Here is an 11,866-nt window from a genome sequence, read left to right as displayed (position 1 = left end):
TTTCTTTTTTTTTTTTTGTAGAGACAGAGTCTTACTTTATCGCCCTCAGTAGAGTGCCGTGGCATCACACAGCTCACGGCAACCTCCAAATCCTGGGCTTAGGCAATTCTCTTGCCTCAGCTTCCCTAGTAGCTGGGACTACAGGTGCCCACCACAATGCCCAGCTACTTTTTGTTGCAGTTTGGTGGGGGCTGGGTTTGAACTGGCCACCCTTGGTATATGGGGCCGGTGCCTTACTCATTGAGCCACAGGCACCGCCCATGTGTGGTGTTTTTCCATTTTGGAGATACTTCACTTAGGATAATGCTCTTCAGTTCTGTCCAAGTTGTTGCAAATGACATTATTCATTCATTTATATGGCTGAGTAGGATCCCATATGGCTGTGTATACATATACACCTTGGGGTCCTACTCAGACATATAAATATAAATATACATACACACACACACTATTTTTTTTTTAAAGGGACAGTCTCACTCTGTCTCCCTGGATAGAATGCTGTGGCATTATCATAGCTCACAGCAACCTCAAACTTTTGGGCTCAAGTGATCCTCTTGCCTCAGCCTCCTGAGGAGCTGGGACTACAGGTGCCCACCATGACACATGGCTAGTTTTTTCTATTTTTAGTAGAAATAGGGTCACACTTTTGCTCAGGCTGGTCTCAAACTCCTTGAGCTCACGTGATCCTCCTGCCTTGGCCTCCCATAGTGCTAGGATTATAGGCTTGAGCCATCATGGCTGGCCTATATATCACATTTTCTTTTCCTCTCGTGATTGATAGAGACTTTGGTCAACTCTGTATCTTTGCAATTGTGAATTGTGCTATTATGTTGTGATAAACATTGAGTGGGTTTTTTTGTTATTGTTGTTTTGTTTTTTGACTGAGTCTCACTCTGTTGCTCCAGGCTAGAGGGCTATGTTGACAGCCTAGCTCACAGCAACCTCAAACTCCCGGGTTCAAGCAATCCTTCTGCCTCGGTCTTCCAACTAGCTGGAACCCACCACCATGCCTGGCTAGTAGGTGTCTTTTTGATAAAATGACTTCTTTGCGTTTAGGTAAATACCCAGTAGTGGGATTGCTGGATTGAATCTAAGTCTATATTTATTTCTTTGAGGAATCTCCATACTGTTTTCCATAGACACTGTACTAATTTGAGGTCCCATCAAGAGTGTACAAGTGTTTCTCACTGCACACACTCCAGCATCTGTCATTTTTGATTTTATAATGACCATTTGGGGGTAAAGTATTATCTCATTGTGGTTTTAACTTGCATTTTCCATATAAGTTATGTTGAACATTTTCATATGTTTGTTGGCCATTTGTCTATCTTCTTTTGAAAAAACTGTTTATGTCTTTTCATTTTTTTGAAAATACATTAGATTTTATTTATTTATTTATTTTTACAGTTTTTGGCCGGGGCTGGGTTTGAACCTGCCACCTCTGGCATATGGGGCCGACGCCCTACTCCTTTGAACCACAGGCGCCACCCACATTAGATTTTAATCTTTAATATCTAACATTATTGCTTTAGGAAAGTTTTTTTTTTTTTTTTTGACACAGGAGCCTCAAGCTGTCCCCCTGGGTAGAGTGCCATGGAATTTCAGCTCATAGCAACCTCCAACTCCTGGGCTCAAGCGAGTCTCCTGCCTCAGCCTCCCAAGTAGCTGGGACTACAGGCGCCCGCCACAATGCCTGGCCATTTTTTGGTTGCAGCCATCATTGTTGTTTGGCGGGCCCGGGCTGGGGATTCGAACCTGCCACCTTAGGTATATGTGGCTGGCGCCTTAGCCGCTTGAGCCACAGGCGCCGAGCCAAGTTTTTTGTTTTAATTATAATTAAAGTCTTAGCCATCTCATATTAGTTCTGTAATTTACATATTAAAGTTAATGTTATTAGACAACTATTATAAATGTAAGGTGCCATTACTGAGTAAAGAGATTCCTCTGTGAGTGGATGTGTCCTGTCTTCCACCAACTAATGAAGCAGCAATATACATTAGTTAACTTTTATTAGTAGATGATACAAACACTGCTGCAAACACTAATTCTTACACCTCTCCCATGTTTATTTTGTGTATGTATGTGTGTTGGTCAGAATGCACTGATAGTCTCTTTAATAATCAACAAGATGAGGTAGGTTAGACTTTCAGTGAAGATTGATTGATGGTGTCTGTCTCAATCTGACCTATCTTTTTTATTTATTAATTTTTCTTTGTTACAGTTTTTGGCTGGGGCCAAGCTTGAACCCGCCATCTCCAGTATATGTGGCTGGTGCCCTATTCTTTGAGCCACAGGTGCTGCCCAGTCTGACCTATCTTTAGTAGTAAGAACTCTCTGAACTGCTCCTCAAAGGGTATTGCAAAATTTTGGGCATCTTTTGCACTTGTTTCAAAGTAAGGATAGTCACTGCTGTCTATGCAATAGGCCTGGGTGTCTTCTATAAACAACTGCCACTCATTTATGTCAATCTTGTTACCCCAAATCACAAAAGGAACACTTTGGGGCTCTTTCATATGTACATAATATATGAACTCTTTCTTCCAGTTACTCAAGTTTTGGAAGCTTTGTGAACTCTTGACACTAAAAGTTAAGCAAGCAATAGTCACAACCTCTATAAAATGGTGTCCTCAGGCTTTAGAATCACTCTTGACTGGCTGTTCCCCAAATCTGCATGGTAAGCAAATATCCATACATCTCCAAATCTTTATTTAAAAATTCTACCCCTATTATATGGAAGTACTGAGTGTCAAACATATTAGTTACTTACTGGTTCATAAGAGAACTCTTCCCATTACTTTAAAAAGCAATGATTTTCCTGCCATTATTAATCTCAAGAGCTTTGACTTCAGAACCCTTAGTTCAATTCAAGCATCATTATCTACTACACTTGTTGAGAAAATTCACTCAGAGGAGGAGGGAACGTGTTTCATCACAATGCCAGGCTCCTTATAGGGGTACAAGTTTCTTGGGGCCATGCGGAGGACACCCTGGGAGCTCTGGGCTGGCCAGACTAGGTGCAATGAGGACAGAAAGATGTTTGTGGACCTGGTGGACAGGAGGTGACAGTGCTGCTGCTCAGATCCTGCTGCAGATGATCCTTTCCAGTGCAGAGTAAGTCTCTTTTGCTCATTTTTTAATCGTGTTTATCCTTTTATTGATGATGTGAGTTCTTTGTAGATTCTGGATATTAGCCCTTTGTTGAATGTATAGTTTGTAACTATTTTCTCTCATTCTGTAAGTTGTCCATTGACTTTGCTCATTACTTCCTGTGCTGTACAGAATACTTTTAACTTAAGTACCATTTATTTATTTTTGCTATTACTGTATTTGCCTTTGGGGTCTTAGTTGTAAATTTTTGCCAATACCAATGTCTAGTAGGAGTTTTTCTTATGTTTCCTTCTAGAATTTTTATGGTTTCATGCTTTACATTTAAGTCTTTTATCCATATGTAAATTATTTTTGTATATGGCAAGAGATAGGGATTCTGTTTCACTCTTCTGTATGTGGCTATCCAGTTCCGAGCACCATTTATTGAATAAGGCTTCCTTTCCCTAGTGTATGTTGTTGTCTGCTTTCTCAAAGACTTAACTGGTTGAAGGTAGATGGTTTTATCTCTAAATAAATGGGTTCTCTATGTTGTACCATCTAGCTATCTCTACTTATAAATGTATAATACCAGTACCATGCTGTTTTGGTTAGTACAGCCTTAAAGTATAGTTTGAAGTCAGGTGATGTGATTTGTTCTTTTTGCTTAAGATTGTTGTACCTATTTGGGCTCTTTTTTGATTCTAAGCTTAAGATTATTTTTCCTAAATCTGTGAAGTATGACACTGGTATTTAGTAGGGATTGTATTGTATCTGTAAATCACTCTGGGCAGTATGACTATTTTAATGACATTGATCCACTAGTCTGTGAGCATGAGATGTTTTTCCACTTGTTTGTGTCATCTATAATTACTTTCATTAGTGTTTTGTAGTTTGCCTTGTACAGATCTTTCACCTCCTCAGTTAAGCATAGCCCCAGGTATTTTATGTTGTTTGTTCCTATTGCCAATGGTACTGACTCTCAGCTTGACTGTTACTAGTATATAGAAATACTACAAATTTGTACTTGCTGATTTTGTAACCTGAGACTTTGCTGGACTTACTCATCTACTTTAGGAATCTTTAGGATTTCTAGATAACAGTGAACAGGGGATAGTTTGATCACCTCTTTCCCTATTTGGATAACCTTCATTTCTTTCTCTTGCCTTGTTGCTCTGTCTAGGACTTCCAGTACTATGGTGAATAGAAGTGGTGACAGTGGGCACTCTTGTCTTATTTCTCTTCTTAGGGGAAATGCTTTCAACTTTTCCCCATTCAGTGTGATGTTGGCTGTAGGTTTGTCATATATGGTTATTTGTTTGCTTATTTATTTAGAGACAGAGGTTCTGTCATCCGTGCAGTGCTATATAGCTCACTGCAACCTTCAACTCTTGGGCTCAAGCAATCCTCCTGCTTCAGCCTCCCAAGTAGCTGGGAGAACAGACATGTGCTATCACACCCAATTAATTTTTCTATTTTTTATAGTGATGGGGTGTCCAGCTCTTGCCCAGGTTGGTCCCAAACTCCTGGCCTCAACAATCCTCCCATCTCAGCCTCTTTGAGTGATAACATTACAGGAGTGGGACACTGTGCCCAGCGATATGTAGCTTTTAGAATTTCAAGGTATATTCCTTCTATGTCTACTTTGTTAAGGAATTTTTTTTTTAAATCACTGAAGGGTGCTTGATTTTATCAAATGCTTGTCTACGTCTTCAGAGATGATCATATGGTCTTTGATTTTGCTTCTGTTTATGTGGCAAATCACATTTATCGATGTGTGTATATTAAATGATCCTTGCTTCCCTGGGATGACATTCACTTGATCAAGGTGAATTATCTTTTCGATATGCTGTTGAATTCAGTTTGCTAGTATTTGGTTGAGGGTTTTTACATTTATGTTTAAAAGGGATATTGGACTGTAGCTTTCTTTCCTACTGATTTTATTTCTGTTGCTGTGTCATATCCTGGCTCTGGTACCCTGGTGATACTGGGTTCACAGAATGAGTTAGGGAGGATTCTCTTCTTCTTGATGCTATGGAATAATTTCTATAAGATAGGTAAAAGTTCTTTGTACTTCTGGTAAAATTTGGCTATGAATGTGCCTGGTCCAGGGCTTTTTTTGTTGTTGTTGGTAGCTTTTCTTTTATTACTGCTTCAATCTTGCTGCTCATTATTCGTCTGTTTGGGACTGCAATTTCTTCCAGATTTAGGCTGGGTGGTTGTGTTTTTCCAGGAATTTATCCATTTCCCCTATGTGTCACAGTTTGTACATAGTTTTTTTGTAGCATTCATGAATGATATTTTGTATTTCTGTGGTATCAGTTGTAATGTCTCCTTTTTCATTTCTGACTGAGCTTATTTGAGTCCTTTCTCTTCTATTTTCTGGTTAGTCTGGCTAGTGGTCTATTGACTTTGTCTACCTGTTTATCTTTTTAAATTTATTTATTTTCAGTTTTGGCTGGGGTTGGGCTTGAACCTGTTACCATTGGTATATGGGGCTGGTGCCCTACTCCTTGAGCCTGGTTGCCCTTAAATTTAATTTTAATTAAAATCATAACTATACATTTATGGGGTACAATGTGATGATATACAATGTAGAATGCTTAAATAAAACTGATAAATATTGCCGTCACTTCACTTATTTCTTTTTGTGGTAAGACATTTAAAATTTACACTTATTTTGAAAGATACCCTTGAATTGTACACATTAGCTGAGATCCCACCAACTGCCCCCGCCCCACTCCCCTTGCTAGACTATACTCGTGTTTTATCATTCGTATGAGTGTCTGTTTATATAGTGGTTTCATAACAGTGTCGAGTACACAGCATACTTTTTTCCCCATTCTTCAGGTACTTTACTAAGAATAATGTGTTCCAACTCTACCCAGGTAAACAGAAAAGATGTCTCTATCTTTTTTATGGCTAAATAGTAATCCATGATATAAATATACCACAGTTTGTTAATCCATTCATGGGTTGATGGGCATTTGGGCTGCTTCTGTGACTTAGCAATTATGACTCAGGCTGCAGTAAATAAGCTGGTGCAAATGTCTTTGTGGTAAAATTATTTTCATTCTCCTGGGTAGATACCTAGTAATGGGATTGCAGAATCAAATGGAAGGTCAATTTCTTTGAGGATTCTCCATACTTCTTTCCATAGAGGTTGTATTAGTTTGCAATCCCATCAACAGTGTAGAATTATTGCCTTCTCTCCACATACATGCCAACATCTGCAGTTTGGGGACATTCTGATGTGGGCTAATCTTACTGGAGTTATGTGATATCTCAGAGTGGTTTTGATTTGCATTTCTCTGATAATTAAAGATGATGAGCATTTTAAAGAACAAATCTTTTGTGGCTCGGTGCCTGTGGCTCAAGCGGCTAAGGCGCCAGCCACATACACCTAAGGTGGCGGGTTCGAATCCCCAGCCCTGGCCGCCAAACAACAATGATGGCTGCAACCAAAAAAAAAATAGGTGGGCGTTGTGGCGGGCGCCTGTAGTCCCAGCTACTTGGGAGGCTGAGGCAGGAGACTCGCTTGAGCCCAGGAGTTGGAGGTTGCTGTGAGCGTGATGCCATGGCATTCTACCCAGGGGGATAGCTTGAGGCTCCGTCTCAAAAAACAAACAAACAAACAAACAAACAAACCTTTTGTTTCTTTTTGTTTGTTTTCCATTTTATTTAGTTCTGCTCCGAGTTTTGTTATTTCTTTTCTTCTGCTGATGGGTTTCATTTACTTCTTTCTCTAGTTCCTTGAAATGTCATGTCAGGTTGTTAACTTGCTTTCTGTCTTCTGATGTAGGCATTTAAGTTTATGAACTTTACCCTTAGGACTACGTTTATTGTATCCCTTAATTTGAAAACTTATGTCTCCATGCACCTTGGCACCTGAAGCTCAGCAGCTAGGGTACCAGCCATATACACTGGAGCTGGCAGGTTCGAACCCAGCCCGCCAAACAATGACAACTACAACAAAAAAATAGCTGGGTGTTCTGGCAGGTGCCTGTAGTCCCAGCTACTTGGGAGGGTGAGGCAAGAGATCACTTAAACCCAAGAATCTGAGGTTGCTGAGAGCTGTGATGCCACAGCACTCTACCCAGGGTGACAGAGACTCTGTCTCAAAAAAAAAAGAAAAAAAAAGATAACTTATGTCTCCTTGCCAATCCAAGACTCTTTTGATTTCCATTTGAATTTCATGAATGACCTAAGGATTGATCAGTAACAGGTTGTTTAATTTTCTTGACTTTGTATAGATTTGAGCATGTCTCTTGGAATTGATTTCAAGTGTTATTCCACTGTGGTCTGAGAGGATTCATGGTATAATTTTGATTTTTCCAAATTAGTTGAGAGTTATTTTGTGGTCTAAGATACAATCAGTCTTGGAATCCACCCTATGTGTTGATGAGAAGAATGCCTATTCCGTATCTTTTAGGTAGAATGCCTATAAATGTCTGTTAAGTCCATTTGTTCTAAAGACTCATGTAAGTCCAATGTTTCTTTATTGATTTCCTTATTTTGATGATCTGTCCAGTGGTATAGTTAAGTCCCTGACAATTACAATTCTTTTTTTTTTTTTTTTTTTTTTTTGAGACAGAGCCTCAAGCTGTCCCCCTGGGTAGAGTGCCATGGCATTACAGCTCACAGCAACCTCCAACTCCTGGGCTCAAGCGAGTCTCCTGCCTCCGCCTCCCAAGTAGCTGGGACCACAGGCGCCCGCCACAACGCCCGGCTATTTTTTTTGGTTGCAGCCGTCATTGTTGTTTGGCGGGTCCGGGCTGGGGATTCAAACCCGCCACCTTAGGTGTACGTGGCTGGCGCCTTAGCCGGTTGAGCTATAGGCGCCGAGCCGACAATTACAATTCTACTGCTTATTTCCTTGATTAGTTCTAGTAGCATTTGCTTTATGAAAGCTTTTCAGTTAGGTGTGTATATATTTAGGATTATTATGCTGAACTGCTCCTTTACCAATATGTAATGACCATCTTTGTCTTTTTTTTTTTTCTAACCATCATCGATTTAAAGTCTGTTTTATCTGATATGAGAATGGCTACACCTGCATACCTGCTCACTTTTGGTTTTTACTGGTATGGTATTATTTTCCTATCCCTTTACCTTGAGTCTGTGCTAGTCCTAGAAAGTCAGATGTGTTTCGTGGAGATAGGATATATATAGTATTTGGGGTATGTTTTTTCATGCATTCAACCAGTCTATGTTTTTTACAAGGGTCATTAAGACCATTCACATTCAGTGTTAGTATTGATATGTGAGAAACATCATGTTGAATGATACCTTACTGTTTTATTTTTCTTCCTATGCTATTTTTTTTTTTTTACAGTGAGCTTGAACTTTGGGTGTTTTTATCATTCTTTGATAAAGGTAAATATATGAATAAATGTAATAATCTGTATTATAGTAATTTTGCTACATAGAAGTTAAATGAGAAAAACAAATCTATAAATCTATGTTAATGAATACAAAACATACAAAGATATAATTTGTGATCTTGTGGGGTAGGGCTATAAAGGACCAAATTTGGTTTTTTTGGGCAGTTTTTGGCTGGGGCTGGGTTTGAATCTGCCACCTCTGGTATATGGGGCTGGCACCCTACTCCTTTGAGCCACAGGTGCTGCCCAGGAGAAAATTTGTTTTTTGGACATGCTGCCACTCTGTTGCCTGGGCTGAAGTGCAGTGGCATCATCTAGCTCACTGTAACTTCAACTCCTGCTCTTAAGCAATCCTCCTGCCTCAGCTTCCTGAGTAGCTGGGACTACAAGCATGAGCCATCATGCCCAGCTGGTTTTTATATTTTTTGGTAGAGACTGGTTCCTGCTAATGTTGCTCAGGGGCTGGTCTCAAACTACTGGTCTCAAGTGATCCTCCTGCCTCAGACTCTTAAAAGTTCTAGGATTGGGTGGCGCCTGTGGCTCAAAGGAGTAGGGCACTGGTCCCATATGCCAGAGGTGGCGGGTTCAAACCCAGCCCCAGCTAAAACCTGAGAAAAAAAAAAAAAAGTCCTAGGATTATACTTGTGAGCCACCACACCCAATCAGGAGTAGGGTTTTTATATGTAATTCATGTTACGTATTATCAATTTAAAATAAATTATGACTTTAAGATGTTTTATGTAATTGTAATGACACACAAAAAAGATAAGACTATACACAAAAATAAATCAAAGAATATTACTACCAAAAAGATATCCGGATGTGGTGACTCACACTTGTAATCCTAGCACTCTGGGAAACTGAAGTGAGAGGACTATTTGAGCTCAGGAGTTTAATACTAGCCTGACCAAGAAGGAAACCCTGTCTCTACCTAAAATAAGAAAATTAGCTGGTGTTGTAGTGCATGCCTGTAGTCCCAGCTACTCAGGAGGCTGAGGCAGGATTGGTTGAGCCCCGGATTTGAAGTTGTAGTGAGCTATGATAACACCATTGCACTCTATCTGGGCAGAGAGAGCCAAACTCTGTATCTCTCTGTCTCTCTCACACACACACTTTCTCTCTCTGAAGAGAACAGAAGAGAAGAGAGAGAAGAGAAAAATCAATAAAACACAAACAAAAGTAGTAACACAGGAAGAGATAAAAAAGCTACATGACATACAGAAAACAATGAACAAAATGGCAAAAGTTAAGTTTTTCCCTTTAGGAATTACTTTAAATATCAATGAATAAAATTCTCCAATCAAAAAAACATACATAAATTGGTTTAATGGATAAAAAAACAGTTTCTAACCATATGCTGTCTACAAGAGACTAACTTTAGAACTAAAGACACAAATAAGGTGAAAGTAAAGGGGTGAAAAAGGATATTCCATGCAAATGGTAGCCACAGACAAGAATAGCTATATGTGTACTACTATCAGACAAATAGATTTGAAATAAAAGACTATTACAAGAGACAAATAGGACATTATATAATGATAGAGGAATAATTCACCAAGGGGATATAAAAATTAAAAATATTTATGCACCAAGCCTCAGAGCTCCTAAATATGTGAAGCCAACATTGACATGACTGAAGGGAGAAACACACAGCAACACAGTAATAGTAGAAAACTTCAATATTCTAATTACAATATTGGATTGAACTACCAGAAAGAAGAACAAAAAGGATATAGAGGATTTGGAATAATAGTATAGAATATAAGAATATACATACTATGCTTCACCCAATCTCACTAGAATATACATTAGCAAGGGTACATGGAACATTCTCCAGGATAAAAAATTATAAAAAACAAGTCTAAACAAATTCCAGAAGACTAAAATCATACCTAGTATCATTTCTGATCACAAAGGAATGAAATTTGAAATTAATAGCACAAGAAAAACTGGAAATCTACAATATACAATAGTTACAATTTACAACTGAACTACACACTCTTAAACAACCAATTCAGTCAAAGAAGTCAAAAGGGAAATGAGAAAATGCCTTGAGCAAGCCACTGAGCTTGGCCTTATAAGAAAAGTTTAGGAGTGGCACCTGTGGCTCAGTGAGTAGAGCGCCACCCCCATATACTAAGGGTGGCGGGTTCAAACCTGGCCCCGGCTAAAGTGCAACAATTAAAAAAAAAGAAAGAAAGAAAACAAAAGTTTAGGGGTGTAAATATGTATGCTGAAGATGATAAAAGATCTCAACTGAACAATCTACCTGTACATGTTAAAAAAACTAGAAAAAGAAGAAAATACACCCAAACCCAGTTAAGGAAATAAATAACAAAGATTATATTAGAGACCAATACAATCAACAAAACTAAGAGTTGTTTTTTTTAAAAGCTTAACCCAAGGGACAAATTCTATTTTTTTGTTTTGAGACAGAGTCTCACTATGTCGCCCTGGGTAGAGTGCAATGGCATCACAGCTTACAACAACCTCAAACTCTTGGGCTTAAGCGATTCTATTGCCTCAGCCTCCCAAGTAGTTGGGACTATAGGGCCTGCTACACTGCCTGGCCACTTTTTTGTTGTAGTTGTCATTATTGTTTGGCAGGCCCAGGCTGGATTGGAATCCAGCAGTTCCAGTGAATGTGGCTGGTGCCCTAGCTGCTGAGCTATAAGCGTTGAGCCCCAAGAGACAAATTCTTATCTAGATTAAGGAGAGAAAAAAAACAAAAAGAACACAGAAACAACTCAAATCAGAAATCAAAAACCAGAATGCTATAACCAATGTCACAGAAATAAAAAAGATTACAAAAGCCCAGGACTAGATGGCTTTACTGGAGAATACTATCAATCATTTAAAAAAAAATTTATCACAATTCTTCTGAACCCCTTCCAAAAAATTGAAGGGCTAAAGGGAACATTTCCAAGCTCATTTTATGATTTTTAGCTTTTTTCTGATTTCAAAGCCAGAGAAAGAACAACAAAAAAAGACATCTATAGACCAATATCCCCGATGAAGATTGACATAAAAATCCTCAATAAAATGCTGGCAAATAAAATCAAACAGTAAATTAAAATAGTCATACATCATGACCAAATGGGACTTATTCCTGGAATGCAAGGATGGTCCAACATACAAAAATCAATTAATGTAATACATCACATTAACAGAGTAAAGGGACAAAAAGCATTTTATTTTATTTTATTTGAGATAGGAGCCTCAAGCTGTCCCCCTGGGTAGAGTGCTATGGCACTCTATCACAGCTCACAGCAACCTCCAACTCCTGGGCTCAAGCAAGTTTCCTGCCTCAGCCTCCTGAGTAGCTGGGACCATAGGTGCCTGTCACAATGCCCGGCTATTTATTGGTTGCAGCCATCATTGTTTTTGGTGGGCCCAGG

General features: G+C 39.1%; 1 protein-coding gene and 1 pseudogene across 10 annotated transcripts in view; both read right to left on the bottom strand.

Moving 5' to 3' along the window:
* Window positions 1-11,866, bottom strand: part of IGF2BP2 (insulin like growth factor 2 mRNA binding protein 2) — a 237,356-nt gene that overhangs the window by 34,855 nt on the left and 190,635 nt on the right. The window lies entirely within an intron of this gene.
* The window catches only part of LOC105887258, a 17,174-nt pseudogene that overhangs the window by 2,559 nt on the left and 2,749 nt on the right, over window positions 1-11,866 (bottom strand).

Source organism: Otolemur garnettii, unplaced genomic scaffold, assembly GCF_000181295.1.
Source record: "Otolemur garnettii isolate 467f Iridium unplaced genomic scaffold, OtoGar3 scaffold00060, whole genome shotgun sequence".
NCBI lineage: Eukaryota > Metazoa > Chordata > Mammalia > Primates > Galagidae > Otolemur > Otolemur garnettii.
This window is presented reverse-complemented; position numbering and strand designations above follow the sequence as displayed.